Here is a 16,958-nt window from a genome sequence, read left to right on the forward strand (position 1 = left end):
TGATATAACTATTCAAAAGGCTTTGGCTGCCATGGGAGAGCATAGTTATGAGATAGATGATGAGGATCCCCAGAATCAGTCATTTGTTGCTATGATTGAAGATAAAGAGGGAGACACTATAGCTCTCCTAGTTATGAGTGACTCAAATAGTGAAGGTGAAGAAGAAAAATCAACTAAAGAAACACCTATTATGATGGAAAAAGAAGTACTCAGCAATAACATTGCTCAGGAAACTGAAAAAACCTCCCTTGCTCTCATGGTAGGCTCAGTATCAGAATATATGAACCAAAGGTATGCTTCTTTGATCTAAAAACCAAATTACATATTTATTCCAAAGAAAAACTTGAAACATTGCCTGGGATTCTTATAGATGCTTATTATTCAGTATGTTCTGAAAAAAGAACCTATTAAATGAATATGAATCCCTAAGAATGGAATGTGAAGGTTGTGAGGAAAGCCATATTACTTTGAAAAACTCTTTAAAAGAATTTTCAGACAAAGGAAACAATCAGGCTTCTACTTTTCAAAGATCCTTGGAAGAAGACATTGAAAAACTAAACTTGAGACTCTCTGAGTTAACTGAAAAGACCAATGTCCTAACCAAGGAGCTAAACAAATTAGAGCCAAATTTGAATTAGAACACAATATAAAATGGACTAAATCATCAAGTCTTCTTACTCACATACAAAACTGTTAGTCTTTCTCTAAACATGGATTGGAATTTAGATCTGAAACTTGCAAGGAAAAGCACTCCGTGAATATGGTATGTACCACATGTGGCAAGGAAGGGCATCTCAAAAATAAATGTCCAAGGCAATAAAGTGTTGTGCAAAGAAATATGGTCTTTGTTAACAGACACAAAACAAATGAATTAAAAAGAATCACGTCTATCAAAAAGGAGTTTCCTCACTGGGCTAAAAGAAACTTAATTCATCCTTTTTTTCACAAAAAGGGACCCAAGTTAATCTGGGTACCCAAGAGTAACCTTTAGTCTTCTATCTTGTAGGAAAAGAAGAAAGTAAAGGGCAAGCCCTAGTACCTAGACAGTGCTTTCTCCAGACACATGACTGGAAGTAAAGAAATTTTTTTCTCTCTCACAAACTTTCAACGTGGAAATATAGCTTTTGAAAATGGAAGAAAGGTGGGATTTGGAGCTTATGCAATAGATAATGTGTACTATGTAAATGGCCTAAAGCATAATCTGCCTAGTATCTCTCAAATGTGTGACAAAGGAAATAATATGTTGTTTACTGCTACTGACTGTACTGTAACAAATGAAAAAAGTGGGAACTTAGTGCTGAAGGGAAGAAGACACAAAAATATCTACAAAGCTGACATCATGGATCCATTTGAATCAGGACTAACATGCCTCAGTGCTATGCTAAACAACTCACTACTATGGCACAAAAGGATGGGACACATAAGCTTTTCAACCATCAACAAACTGCTGTCAAAAGAATTGGCGCTAGTACTCCCAAAGAACAAAATTGATGAAACTTTTGTGTGTGGTGCCTGTGTTAGAGGGAAACAAGTAAGATCTTCCTTCAAACCTAAACAGATGGTCAGTACTACCAAACCATTACAATTGTTGCACATGGATCTGTACAAACCTATGATAGTTCTTAGCGGGAGGGGGGGATATGTGTTTGTGATTATGGATTATTACTCAATATTCACTTGGACACTCTTCTTAAGCTCCAAAGATGATGTCTTTGAAGTCTTTCAGGCATTTGTCAAGATGACACAAAAGAAGCTAAATGTTGAAGTAGCTGGAATAAGATCAGATCATGGAACTGAGTTTGAAAATTCAAACTTCCTTAACTTTTGCTGTGAAAATGACATTGATGATAACTTCTCTGCACCCAGAACTCCTCAACAAAATGGGGTGGTGGAAAGAAAGAATAGATCATTGGAAGAAATTGCAAGAACCATATTAATTGCAAGTGGACTTTCCAAAAGTTTATCGGAAGAGGCAGTAAACACAACAACCTACTTACTGAACAGATGCATGATCAGGTCAATCCTTGACAAAACTTCTTATGAACTTTTGAAAGGAAGAAAACCAAACTTAACTTATCTAAAGCCTTTTGGATGCAAGTGTTATGTTCACAACAATGGAAAAGATTCACTAGTAAAATTTGATGCCAGCAGTGATGAAGGCATATTCTTGGGATACTTCTCTCAAAGCAAGGCTTACAAAATATTCAACAAGAGAACCAGCTGTGTAGAAGAAAACATGCATGTCATCTTTGATGAAGAGAACTGTGAAATGCTTTCCACTAATATTGATCCCAAAATTACCGTGGTTCAAGACTCAGAAGATGAACAAAGCCAGAAAAATCTATTACATCTATGTCCAACTAGGAAAAGGCTTTCCTACTAAAAGAAGATCACGAGTATTGTGTCTATAAAAGGCACGTCGTTTGGACAAGTTCAACCCCCTTTTGCACACATAGGGATTGAATCATATTTAAAGGCATCAAAGTAGATCAAACAAAGTTGTTAGTCGAGGAAGGATAAGTAGGTTGATTTATTATTGTTTTGTTGAGAGTTTTGTGACAAAGAGTGGATTTGGCTTCTTGTGAGAGTTGTTAGACTTAGAAACAATTCTAGTGAATTATTTGGGGTTAGATACTAGAGGCAGTTCCTTTGATTATTATATTGTAATCATAAAACTTTAAAATTCTAGTGAATTGAAGGTGTGATTGTTACTCCTTGAGCAAGAAGGTTTTTCACATTAAATCGTTGTGTTCTTTAATTGTGAATTGCGTTTTAACTCCAAACCAAGAACCTGATTCTTAGAACAATTGAAGATATCAACTTCCTTCACCGAACATCACACACCACTACCACCAACAACAACAACAATGTTAACACCTATACCTTTGGAAAGAGATTCGGCACCAGAATTTGGGAGAATACGTCGAGTGAACTCTTGTGCTCCAACTATGTGTCTTCGAATATATTTCCGTTCATGTCCAATCATTTCTTAAACACAAATACTTGAAATTACATGTTGTAAGAAGCAACTCAAAATTAACTATTCTCTTATTTAAATTTATGTTGCACACTTTTTTTTTTAGTTTATTCCAAAAAACAAATGTCACCTTCTATAATTGGAAATAATTTTAACTTTAAAATTTTTATTTTACCCTTAATGAAATGATTTATAGCGATATAAATAGTCAAAGAGTGTTTCAGATCACAAATTTTAAAAATTCTCTTTTCATTAAATTTTATGTCAAGTCAAACAATATCACAAAAATCGAAACAGAGAGGAAGTATAAAAGATAAATATTCTCAATGTGGTTATGTGTAAAGAAGGATAACGATTACTTGTATATTACCAATTGGTTTTGTTTATCTGTGGCCTAGTTTACATGGGATTAATTAGCATCTATACATAACATGATTTGTACGTAAATATGACTGTAGTTTTAGTACAATATTATTATAAAGCCTTTCAATATGAACAGTGAAAGTTGGTTTTCTTCTCTTTTTGTACTTTCTTAAAAGAAAAAGATGAAATAAAGAGATAAGTGTCAAAAACACATCTAAATTATTCTCTTTTTTTTGTTTCATACCTAAACTATTGGGAGTATGAGTTTCATACCTAAACTGTTATTTATTAATTTTTCAAAAAAAATAAAAAAAAATTAAAAGGGCGGGAGTTGTCGGGGGTGGGGGATGGGGCGGATGGGGTAGGGGGAGGTGATAGAGTTGGGTGAGAAAAATATTTTAAATTTTATTTTTAATTATTTTTAAAAAAATAATACTTTTTTTGAATAGTAATATTTTGATCTTTAACTTTTAACAAATATTAAAAGTTTATTTTATTTTATTAAGGTGGAATAGTTTATTCATGTGCAATGCCATGGCAAGGTATTTTCAAATAAAAGAGAGTGTATTACACACATCACTGAGTGATAATTTAGGTACGAAACTCACCAAATGAGAGAGTTTTTCAAACTAATAAGTGATAGTTTTTTAGACTTGTCTACAAATTTTCTTAATGGTTCTATTCCTCCTACATTGGGGAACTTGAACGGCTTGTATCTTTTGTCTCTATATGGTAACAACCTTTCTGGTTCCGTTCCAAGTGAGTTGGGAGATATGAAAAGGCTTGTTACTATGTTTTTAAATATGAATCAACTCATTGGTTCAATTCCAGCTTCCTTTGGCAACTTGAGAAACTTGGAATATTTGTATCTCCAAAGCAACAATCTCACTGAGAAAATTCCTTCGTCTATCTGCAATTTGATATCATTGAAAGTGTTGTATTTGGGGAGAAACAAGTTGAGGGGAGAAATTCAGCAATGTCTAGTTAATATTAGTGGACTCCAGGTGCTAAGAATAGAATCTAATAATCTCAGTGAAGAGATCCCTTCGTCTATTTGTGATCTAACATCGCTAAGGATTTTAGATTTGGGCAGAAATAATCTGAAGGGACCAATTCCACAATGTTTTGGCAACATGGGTGGTCATCTTGAGGTTTTGGATATCCACCAAAATAATCTTTATGGGACTCTTCCAAAAACTTTTAGCATTGGAAGTGTACTCAGAAGCTTAGACTTGCATGACAATGAATTAGAGGGGAAAATCCCCCGATCTTTGGCTAATTGAAAAGAATTGGAACTTCTTGATTTGGGAGATAATCACCTTAAAGATACATTTCCATTGTGGCTTGAAACTTTGCAAAAGCTGAAAGTTTTAAGGTTGAGATCGAATAAATTGCATGGGCCAATTAGAACTTTAAGTGATGAAAACATGTTTCCTGAGCTTCGAATTATAGATCTCTCTTACAATGCCTTCACGGGGAACTTGTCGACTAGTCTGTTTCAAAAATTGAAAGCCATGAGGAAAATTGATCAAACAGTGAAGGTACCGACGTATCTTGGTAAATTTGGAGAGAGAGATTACAATGATTCTGTAACAGTTTCAACCAAGGGATTGGAGCTTGAACTGGATAGAATTTTGACAATTTACGCCACTATGGATCTTTCAAGTAACAAATTTGAAGGACATATTCCTAGTAATCTGGGAGATCTCATTGCGCTTCGGGTGCTAAATTTATCTCATAATAGATTGCAAGGTAATATACCATCATCACTTGGAAGTTTATCTTTAGTCGAATCATTGGATCTTTCATTTAACCAGCTTTCGGGAGAGATTCCACCACACATTGATGCTCTTACGTTTCTTTCATTCTTAAATCTCTCTCACAATCATCTCCAAGGATACATTCCTCAAGGATATCAATTTGCTACATTTTAAAATAATTCATATGTAGGTAATGATGGATTACAAGGATTACCTGTTTCGAAAGGTTGTGGAAGTATTTGGACACCAGAGACAAATAATACCGATTATGAGCTAGATGATCATGAAAACAATTCTGAATTTCTGAATGATTTCTGGAAAGCTGCACTTATGGGATATGGAAGTGGGCTATGTATTGGATTGTCCATAATATATTTCATGATCTCAACTGGAAATCTGAAATGGCTTGCAAAAATCATTGAAGAGTTGGAATACAAAATCAGTATGCGACAGAGAAAGAAGCAGCAAAGTCAAATGCACTAAAAGAATTCAGGTAAGTTCTAGTTTGATCTTTAGTTTATCCAAATTTTGTAGTTAGGTATATCAGCAACTAATTAAATGCTCTACCAAAGCATATTTATCACAATAAAAATGGATTAGGTTTTTCAAAATAAAAGTAAGACTTAACTTCTCTTTGTGTAAAAATAAAAAAATCAGATAGTAGTAAATAACCAAATTCCAACATGCAGGTGCTTGGAGGAGCATTTGGTGGAATGCTCTTGAGAGATGCAATAATATCATATGTTGTTAGCTTATGAGTTCTTTTTTAGTTTCTTTTTGGTTCAGTTGTATAAGTAAGCCTTTTCTTCTTTCTTTTTTATGAACTTGGGGAAATGTAATATTATGAACTTTGATGATATATCAAGTATATGTAAGATATTTTGATGTATTCAATAAATGTAGAGTGTATTGGATGAAATGTATGCATTTCTTGGATTCCTAGCTACATATGGGTCGGTCTTTCTAGAGTATATTAGAAAAAATAATGCATGCATTAACTTTAATATGTATATTAGTAGAATCACATTTGATATACTTTTTTTTAATCTGTGTATAACTAATACACTCTATTTTCAGACATGTCTCTTATCTCCATTTATATTTGTTTTTCTTCTTTTTGTCACTTGACAAAGTTTGTATTGATCTACCTAAGCTTTATTAGCTTGATATACTATTCAAGTTCATATTCTCAACTTTGAATGTCTAATTACATAATTGCAAAAGAAAGACAATAGCTCAAGCTATTTATTTCATGATTACACATCATATTTGTTTGATAAGGAGAAGACAAAATAGAGCAATATACTCACTTCAAAGAATCCAAAGGGACCAGCGAAACGAAATCACAGCAGCAAAACTACAAAGAGATACTACCACTCCTTTTAATAAAAATTAAAAAAAAAATCCTAGACAGGCCCAAGGAATCTATCAAAAGATTCAAGTATGAAAATATGTAGCCTTTGGAAGGTATAAAGTTACCAAAAAGATTTCCATCAACATCTAAGCCTAAAGGATGCTACATATATGGCCAGATTTAGTACAATATATCTTTAAATTCTGGCTTTCCTTAAATTTTACCTCACAATAATATATAAACCTCACTACCACCATCAGATATAAAAATTAACACTAACATGCATAAAAGTTGTGAGATTTCAATACAGCCAATGTCACCACACTACTAAAAAAAAATCTTTAGAAGCTTGTATTAGTGAGATTTCAATACAGTCAAAAAAAAATCAAACAAGATACTAATAATACACAAAGCTAATTCTAACGACCTCTTCCAGTTGTTATGAGGTAGAATTTTGAGCCAAAAAACTTTTGTTTAGTAACTTAGAAATAGTAGGCTAGGTCAGTCTCAAACGAAATTCGAGCGAGGTGAGGTCTAGAGAAATCCGGATAAGTATTGGGGTTAATATCTAAGCTTAGATTTGATTTTATGTTACCTAAGACGTTAGCGAGTCCATTGGACTTTTTGGTAGTAAATTCGGGTTAATAGATCTCCCAATATAGAACTTGGCGTGAAAGGTAATTTTAGAACATCAAGGTTCAGCGTGTGTTATGAAGTGGGGGTTCGGGGGAGAATTTTTAAGCTTTTGTTCTGTGAAAGCCTCTATGGAGGGGTAAAATCCCGCTATAGTGGGCTAGTTGCGGAATTAATAGGAAAAAGTCCCAAAATCATTTTTATTTCTGCAACTTCATTCTTGGGAGAGCAAAGGGCGACTAAGGGTTATTTTCCTTCAGTTTTCCACCAAATCCTTTGGTAAAGGTAAGTTAATTTATCATCTAACTTGTAATTCAATTCTTAGATCTTAGAATCTATGGGGATTACTTTAGGGGAGGGTTTTTGACTTGAATTAATGGTGAAAAATATTCTAGTTGGGTGAGATGATCATGAAATTTTCCAAGGTTTAGGACTTAAATATAATTTGGGTATTTTTAGGTCATTGTTCATTGATTATTGTATTTGTTTTAAACCAAGAACAAGCCAAGACACTCCAAAAAGGGAAAGCTCAGGTTATTTAGAGCATTCAAGCTTGATTCGAGGTAGGTGATAGTTGTTGTTTTCCCACTTATGTTATATGTGCTTGTTAACTACCTCATTAGTATTATATGCATGGTATATGATTAGAAAAAAGGAAAGAACATGAGTTGAAATGTAATTGTGATCAAATTGCTTGCAATGAATCTTTTACTAAGTTGTACAAGTGTGATCACTGAGTATCCAATTGCTAATGATTTCAGAAATATAACTACAAAATTGGCTAATAGGAAGAATTTTAAACTTGTTTGCAGAAATAGGTCCATCAACATGTTGCCGAAATGGGCAAGAAGAAATATTATTCACCCTTTTTATCATAAGAAAAGACCTAAGCTTGTCTGGGTTCCTAAAACTAACCCCTAAGTTTTTTTTTCAAGTGAAGGTGAAAGGAGGCAAGCGACATTGATATATTGATAGTACTTGATCAAAACATATGACTAGAGACAAACAAAAATATCTTTCACTTACTTCATCAAAAGGAGGAATGTGACGTATAGAGATGGTAAAAAGGATATAGTGCATGTGTAAGGGTGGAGCAAGTGAGATCCTCTTCCAAAAAGTAAAGAACCAGGTAAGCACAACCAAATACCTTGACCTGGTCTATATAGATCTTTGTAGATTAATAAAGGTAAAAAGCTGTGGAGAACAAAAGGAATTTTGGTTGCAAATGATTCATCCACAATAATGAAAAAGATAAATTGGACAAGTTTAATGCAAGGAGTGATGAGTGAATCTTCTTAAGATAATCTCAACATAGTAAAGCATATAGAGTCTTGAATAAAGAGTGAACCTTCAGTTTTCCACCAAATTCTTCAGTAAAGGTAAGTTAATTTATTATCTAACTTGTAATTCAATTCTTAGACCTTACAATCTATGGGGATTACTTTAGGGGAGGGTTTTTGACTTGAATTAATGGTGGAAAAAGTTCTAGTTGGGTGAGATAATCATGAAATTTTCCAAGGGTTAGGATTTAAATATAATTTGGGTATTTCTAGGTCATTGTTCATTGATAATTGTATTTTGTATTTTTTTTAAATCAAGACCAAGTCAAGGCACTCCAAAAAGGGAAAGCTCGGGTTATTTAGAGCATTCAGGCTTGATTAGAGGTAGGTGATGGTTGTTGTTTTCCCACTTATGTTATATGTGCTTGTTAACTACCTCATTAATATTATATGTGTCACGCCCCGGGAGGGTACTCTAGGCGCGACCGGCACTCGAAAGCCATTTCTGGCCTTCAAGCGAACCACCTGGTCCAGTCACACTTTCATTCGTTCATATTCTCTCAGCGGAAGACTCAATCATAAGCATACTGTTCATATTATAGGGGCCAAGGCCAAACACTATCAAATCGATACACAAGTATAATAAAACTATTCGAAATAATAATCCAACATTCTCACACTCTGGTCTATGAAGCCTCTATCAACAATCTAGGAGGATCCAATGACAAGCCCATAGATACCAACCGTCAAAATAAAGAAAACAAAACAAAGCTGTAAAGAAGATCTCAGCATCCTCCGGAAACTAGGAGGACTCACCAACTAGCTGGGAGTGAGTAGATCTTCTACGGTGCGCCGGTTGATGATCTCTAGTACCTGTCTCTGCATCATGAAACGATGCAGGCCAAATGGCGTCAGTACATGGAATGTACGAGTATGTAAAATGGCCGAATAATACAACATCAGAAAAGGGTCAAACCAACTCGGAAATCTCAACTCAGAAAGAAGAAAACAACTCAATCAAGTATCCTAAGTCTAACGAGAAATGGTTTAGACGGGACCAAATCACATGCCACTCAACTCAATCCGACTCAGAGTACTATCACGACCTATATGGGAGTTTCTCTCATCTGACAACCATCACTTATGAGCCAGTGATAGTACAACAAGCCGACGTTGTTTCCACGTCCGTTCATACCTTGCTAGGGTTTGAACGAGTCAACCAATCATGGATTCTATTGATCAGTCAAGAACTATTATTTTAGGACAATAAAATGGGAAACATCCGACTTTAACGGTTTGATCCCACAAGAAGCATCCGACTTTAACGGTTCCATCCCTCCCTATGTTGGCGGCGTAGTTTATAGGGTTCGAGTATGGATAATACTCTTACCCAATTCGGTGTTCAATACTCCTCCCATGACTCCATGCTCATAAAACTCCATCCAATCAACTCAAACACGTCATCACGGCTAGTCTCATTTAGAACCTTGCCAACATCATCAACTCTATCCTCAAATCAACTCAATCAAGTGTAACTTAGATATGTGTTTATAACAACCTACAAACATATTCAACCATTCCTCTTCTCATTATCACGTCCTTAGGACTCATCACAACTCTAAGATTTTAAATAAACAATTCAAGGTGAATAACACATTTAAGAAAATTTACATATTTATCATAATCAACAAAGTATGTTAACAACTCATCTCCATCGACTCATGTTAACATGAAGATTTTAGAAATTTCTTAGCTCAACAACATCAACATAATAAGAATCAAATTAATAGATGACAAGACTCATTTGGACATAAGCCTATCAAGAAACTCCATTCTTATGGACATTTAGCCTCAAAGAAAGTATAGGGCACGTGGGTGGACTCAATCCATGCTTTGAGTAGCCTTACATACCTTAGTGTAGATTCTGAAAAAACCTTGTTGTTGGGTCTTCAATGGAAAACTTGAAATCTTGAAGCTCTTGAAGGCACTCTTTGTTGGAGAAGGATTTGGAGAAGAACAGAGGGAAATGTTAGGGCTTTTAGAGAGAGAGAGGGGGACTGAAAATGGTCCCAAAAACATCCCAAGGCAGATACATATATAATTTGGGAAAATTCCCAAATTGCCCTTTCTCTAAAAATCTGAAAAATAGGCTAAAAACGCTCCTGGCGCGATAGTGCACGTCGCGCCACTGCGGCGCCCAATCGAATAGGCTTACAACCTGCACATCTGCTAGTGGCGCATCACGCCAAGGACCAAACTACTGAGGCTATTTTATGGCGCAATAGTGGTGCATCACTCCCTTACAGCGCCAAGCCCAAGTTTTCTAGGTTCTAGAAAATAGGCTTGAAAACCCTGCACATTTTGTTGTGGCACGCCGCACCAAGGACCAAACTACTGTGGCGCCAAGCCCAGATTTCCAGCAGTTGCAACCTAGGCCTGAAATTCCTGCTGTGCTAGTTCGTCTTAGGATAGTCATAACTTTTGACTCCGAACTCCAAAAATTACGATCTTAGTGGTGTTGGAAAGATGACTCGAAGACCTTTAATTTAATAGGTAATGAGCCACCTAGATCGTCATCTTTCAAAACATAGGGTCGTTAGAAGTCGACCCCTTATACGAACTCATTCTAAAACTTAGCCTCGATGAATTCTTGGACTTAGCTTGGTCCTAGGGGTCCTTTGTGACCCCATATCACCTCTAACACTCTTCAATTACTTAGAGACTCATCCTAACTCATACATATACCTCATAATGGTCGAGTTCGATCCTACACATATATAAGAAGGGTCCGAATCTTAGCGAAAATTTTTTGGGGGTGTTACATTATCTCCCCCTTGGGATTATTTGTCCTCGAATGACGAGTAACCAAGGATGGACTCGGGGTACAAATCAGAATCAGAATTCAGTCATTCAACTAATCAAATTATCAAATAAATTACTATTCAAATTCAAAGTGCACAACGAATTCAAGTCAAGAAAATGGACATTATCTTCAATATTCTCACCTGTAGGCACGAATAGATGTGGTTATTTAGATCTCATGTCTTCCTCTGCTTCCTATGTGGCTTTCTCAACAAATTGATTTCTCCACAGGACTTTGACTGAAGCGATCTATTTGTTCCTCAATTTGTGGATTTGGCGATCAAGAATTTGGATCGGAACCTCTACATAGGACAAGCTATCCTTAACTCATATACTATCAATGGGGACTATCAATGAGGGATCGCCTAAGCACTTCTTCAACATCAAAACGTGAAATACTGGGTGGATAGAGGCTAGTTCCGAGGGTAACTCCAACTCATAGGCGACACTTCCGAGCCGCCTCACAATTTGATAAGGACCGATGTATCAAGGACTAAGCTTCCCCTTCCTTCCAAACCTCATGATGCCCTTCATGGGTGACACATTCAAATATACCCAATCACCCACCTCAAACTCTAAGTCTCTCCTCCTTACATCGGTGTAAGATTTTTGACAGCTTTGGGCCGTCTTTAGCCTATCTTGAATAACTTTCACCTTCTCCATGGGTTGGTGAAAAAAATCGGTCCCAATCAACTTAGCTTTACCAACTTCAAACCATCCAATTGGCGATCTACACCTCCTCCCATACAAAGCTTCATAAGGAGCCATTTGAATGCTTGCATGATAGTTATTATTATATGCAAACTCTATGAGAGGTAAGTGATCATCCCAATTTCCTTTGAAGTCAAGCACACATGCCCTCAACATATCCTCCAATATATGGATGATGCGCTCTGCTTGACCATCTGTCTAGGGATAAAAGGTCGTACTCAAGTTCACCTTCAAACCCAGTCCCTTCTGAAAGGATTTCCAAAATTGGGAAGTGAATTGAGCTCATCTATCGGAGATGATAGACAAGGGGACCCCATGCAATCTAAAGATCTCTTATATATATAATTTTGCATAATCTCCTGCGGTGTCAGTAGTCTGAACTGCTAGGAAATTAGCTGATTTCGTCATTCTATCCACAATCACCCAAATCGAATCATGTTGCTTTCGGAACCTCGGCAAACCTATAATAAAGTCCATGTTGATCATCTCCCACTTCCGTTCCAGAATTTCTATATTTTGAGCTAAACCATATGGTCTTTGATGTTCAACTTTCACCTGTTGGCAATTCGGGCACTTGGAAATAAATTCTGCAATATCTCTCTTCATCCCACTCCACCAATAGATTTCCCTCAAGTCATGATACATTTTTGTAAAGCCAGGATAAATAGAGTATCTCGAACTATGTGCTTCAACCATAATTATCTCTCGAACATCATCGACATCGGGTACACACAACCTATTTTGGTACCTTAACACACCATCTCCCCCTTTGGTAAAAACCATCACCTCTTATTTGTGAACAGCTTCCTTCAATTAGAGAAGGACGGGATCCTAATCTTGTTTCTCCTTTACCTCTGCCACAAGTGAGAATGCAGACCCATCCTGAACATTCACTCTACTTTCATTGTTCTCTTCAAGACGAACTCCCAATCGGGCTAATCTATGTACCTCCTTCGCCAATTCTCTCCTTCCCTCCTCTACATAGGCAGTTCTACCTATAGACAACCTACTAAGAGCATCAGCAACAACATTAGCTTTACCTGGATGGTAGAGGATACTCATATCATAGTCCGTGAGTAGCTCAAGCCATCTCCTTTGTCTCAGGTTGAGTTTCTTCTGGCTGAAGATATATTGTAAACTCTTATGATCGGTGAACATGTCAACATGCACTCCATACAAATAGTGGCACCAAAGTTTAAGAGCAAATACCACAGCTGCCAGCTCAAGGTCATGAGTGGGGTAATTTCTCTCATGAATCTTAAGCTGTCTTGAAGCATAAGCTATCACCTTTCCCCTCTGCATCAACACACATCCCAAACCAACTCTAGACGTATCACAATAGATCACAAAACCTTTCGTTCCATCGGGCAAGGTTAGAATAGGAGCAGTGATTAGCTTGGACTTTAATTTCTGGAAACTCTCCTCACAAGTATCGGACCATTGGAACTTAGCCTTCTTTTGGGTCAGCTTGGTCAATGGTGATGATATGGATGAGAATCCCTCTACAAACCTTCGATAATAGCCGGCCAAACCCAAGAAGCTCCTTATCTCTATCGGGGATGTGGGTCTGGGCTAATTTTTCACTGCTTCAATCTTCTGAGCATCAACCTGAATACCGTCTCCAGATACAATGTGGCCTAGAAAAGCCACCGATGCAAGCCAAAATTCACATTTTGAGAACTTTGCATACAATACCTGGTCTTTCAAAGTTTGTAAGACGACTCTAAAATGATAGGCATGCTCCTCCTCAGTCTTGGAGTAAACCAAAATATCATCTATGAATACAATCACAAACATATCAAGATATGGTTTAAATACTCAATTTATGAGATCCATAAAAGATGCGGGGGCATTAGTCAACCCAAAGGACATCACCAAAAACTCAAAATGGCTATAGCGGGTCCAAAAAGCTATTTTTGGGATATCACACTCCCTCACCTTCAACTGATGGTAGCCCGATCTTAGGTCTATCTTTGAGAAACAGGTGGCACCCTGAAGTAGATCAAATAAATCATCTATTCTGGAGAGAGGGTACTTGTTCTTTATGGTGACCTTGTTTAGCTGCCTGTAATCGATACACATTCTAAGGGACCCATCTTTCTTTCACATGAATAGGACAGGAGCACCCCATGGTGAGATACTCGTCCTAATGAATCCCTTATCTAACAAGTCTTTTAATTGTTCCTTCAACTTTTTTAACTCAGCCGGATTCATTCAATATAGAGGGATTGAGATAGGTTGGGTATCAGGAAGAACATCAATCCCAAAGTCGATCTCCCTATTAGGAGGGACTTCAGGCAGATCTTCAGAAAAGACATCAGGAAACTCATTAACAATCGGAACCGATTTGAGGGATGGAGACTCAACATTGTCATTTTTCACTCGGACAATGTGATAAACACATCCTTTCGAGATTAGTTTTCTGGCCCTAAGGTAGGAAATAAACGTACCCTTAGACACGACAGGACTACCCTTCCACTCTAGGACAGCCTCATTCGGGAATTTGAACTTGACAACCTGAGTCCTACAGTCAATAGAGGCATAACAGATATAAAGTCAGTCCATGCCAAGGATCACATCAAAATCGACCATGTCCAACTCAACTAAGTCAGCCAAGGTATCCCAGTGATGGATTGACACAGTGCAATCTCTATAGACTTTCTTAGCTAAGACAGAATCACCAACAGGAGTAGCTACGCAAAAGGGCTCATGAAGACATTCAGGAATTTTATTGAATTTGCTTGCCACATAAGGAGTCACAAAAGATAGTGTGGCACCCGGATCCATCAAAATATAATAGTCAAGAGAAGAGACTCGTATCATACCCATTACGATATTTGGAGAGTTCTCCTGATCTTGGAGACTACACATGGCATATAGGCGGTTTGTACCTCCGCCCATACCTGAAGCAGTGCCCCTCTGATTATCTCTAGCCGGTGGTGCGGTGGTAGAATACTGGGCTCTATTTCCCCCTGTTGGACACTCTCTCTGAAAATGGTCTATTTGGCTACATTTATAACAACCATCCCTTCTCGCTCTGCACTCTCCCAAGTGGAGCTTACCGCACTTGCCACATGATGGCTTTCCTCTCGAACCTTGACCCACGCTAGCCTGGGATTGAGAACCCTGGGGTCTGACATTCTGATGACTCTATCCCTGCCGATCATACCTGTTTTGTGGCATAGATGCACTTGCAGTCGATGAGGCATAACTGGAAGGCCTCTTCTGGAAGAAGGACCTGTTGCTCTTGTTCTACCTCTGTTCATTCTCATGTCCCGCTGATTTTGTCCTCTTGCTCAGATGCTCCTCCCTGTCTTTCCTCTTCTTATCCTTCACCTGTTGAGCATAAACCATCAATCTTGAAATATCCATGTCGGAGATTAACAATGCCGCTTTGCACTCTTTTTTTACATATCTTCCCAATTCGGAGACAAACTTTCTCATCTTCGACCTCATATCTGGGATCATTTCTGGAGCATATCTGGATAATTGGATGAACTTCAGACCGTACTCCTTAACTATCATACCTTCTTGTCTCAGATTCACAAACTCCTCCACTTTCGCTTCCCTCAATTCTCTGGGAAAGAAGTGTCAAGAAAGGCTCCCTCAAATTCATCCCAGACAGCAGGTTCAGCATCCTCACCTCTACCTTGTTCCCATTGGTTATACCAGATGTTTGCCACATCCTTGAGCTGATAAGACACCAACTCAACCCCCTCGATCTCCGTAGCATGTATAGCTTTCAAGATTTTCCACATCTCATCAATAAAATTTTGGGGGTCTTCATCAACCTTAGACCCCGTGAATGCCGGCGGATTCATTCTCAGAAAGTCTCTAATTCTGGTGGCAGCAGACCGCTCTTGGGAACTAGAGCTAAGAGTTGGCGAACTCTGGTTACTATTTCGGGCAACCACTAATTGAGTGAGCATAGTGATTGCCCCTCAATATTCTGCCTCTGAAGTGGGCGCAGGCGAAGTAGCAGGCACTTGATGTGCCTCCGCATATCTTGAAGGTCGGCCTCTAGCCCTCGATGGGCGTACCTCTGACTGTGGCATCTCTGCATTATCAGTGTTCCTTTGGCTGGCAGTATGTTTGGGAGGCATTGTCTGCAACATATAAATGCACGAATTAGAAAAGGAGTTTCATAGAGTTTAACTGTATCGCACGAATTCAGAGTATGAAAGAAGTGAAACAATTCCTAATGTCTTATAGCCTCCTGATTATAAGTGTGGTACACAACATACCCATAAGCAAGACACTACTAGACACGGATTCATAGAATCCATAGGAATCTTGAACACTGTGCTCTGATACCATGTTTGTCATGCCTCGGAAGGGTACCCTAGGCGCGACCGGCATTTGAAAGCTATTTCTAGCCTTCAAGCGAACCACCTGGTCCAGTCACACTTTCATTCATTCACATTCTCTCAGCGGAAGACTCAATCATACGTATACTGTTCATATTATAGGGGCTGAAGGCCAAACACTATCAAATCGACAAACAAGTATAATAAAACTATTTGAAATAACAATCCAACATTCTCACATTCTGGTCTATGAAGCCTCTATTAACAATCTAGGAGGTTTCAATGACAAGCCCATAGCTACCAACCGTCAAAATAAAGAAAAAACAAAGCTGTAAAGAAGATTTCGACATCCTCCGGAAACTAAGAGGACTCACCAACTAGCTGGGAGTGAGTAGATCTTCAATGGTACGCCGGTTGATGATCTCTAGTACCTGTATCTGCATCATGAAATGATGCAGGCCAAATGGCGTCAGTACATGGAATGTACGAGTATGTAAAATGGCCGAATAATACAACATCAGAAAAGGGTCAAACCAACTCGAAAATCTCAACTCAGAAAAAAGAAAACAACTCAATCAAGTGTCCTAAGTCTAACGAGAAATGGGTTAGACGGGACCAAATCACATGCCATTCAACTCGGTCCGACTCAGAGTACTATCAAGACCTATATGGGAGTTTCTCTTATCCGACAACCATCACTTATGAGCCAGT

General features: G+C 37.7%; 1 pseudogene; it reads left to right on the forward strand.

The window, feature by feature from the left end:
- The first annotated feature begins 3,951 nt into the window (after positions 1-3,951).
- On the forward strand, positions 3,952-5,583 carry LOC129894262 (receptor-like protein 9DC3; annotated as a pseudogene).
- Positions 5,584-16,958: the final 11,375 nt, after the last annotated feature.

Source organism: Solanum dulcamara, chromosome 1 (genome assembly GCF_947179165.1).
Source record: "Solanum dulcamara chromosome 1, daSolDulc1.2, whole genome shotgun sequence".
Classification (NCBI taxonomy): Eukaryota; Viridiplantae; Streptophyta; class Magnoliopsida; order Solanales; family Solanaceae; genus Solanum; species Solanum dulcamara.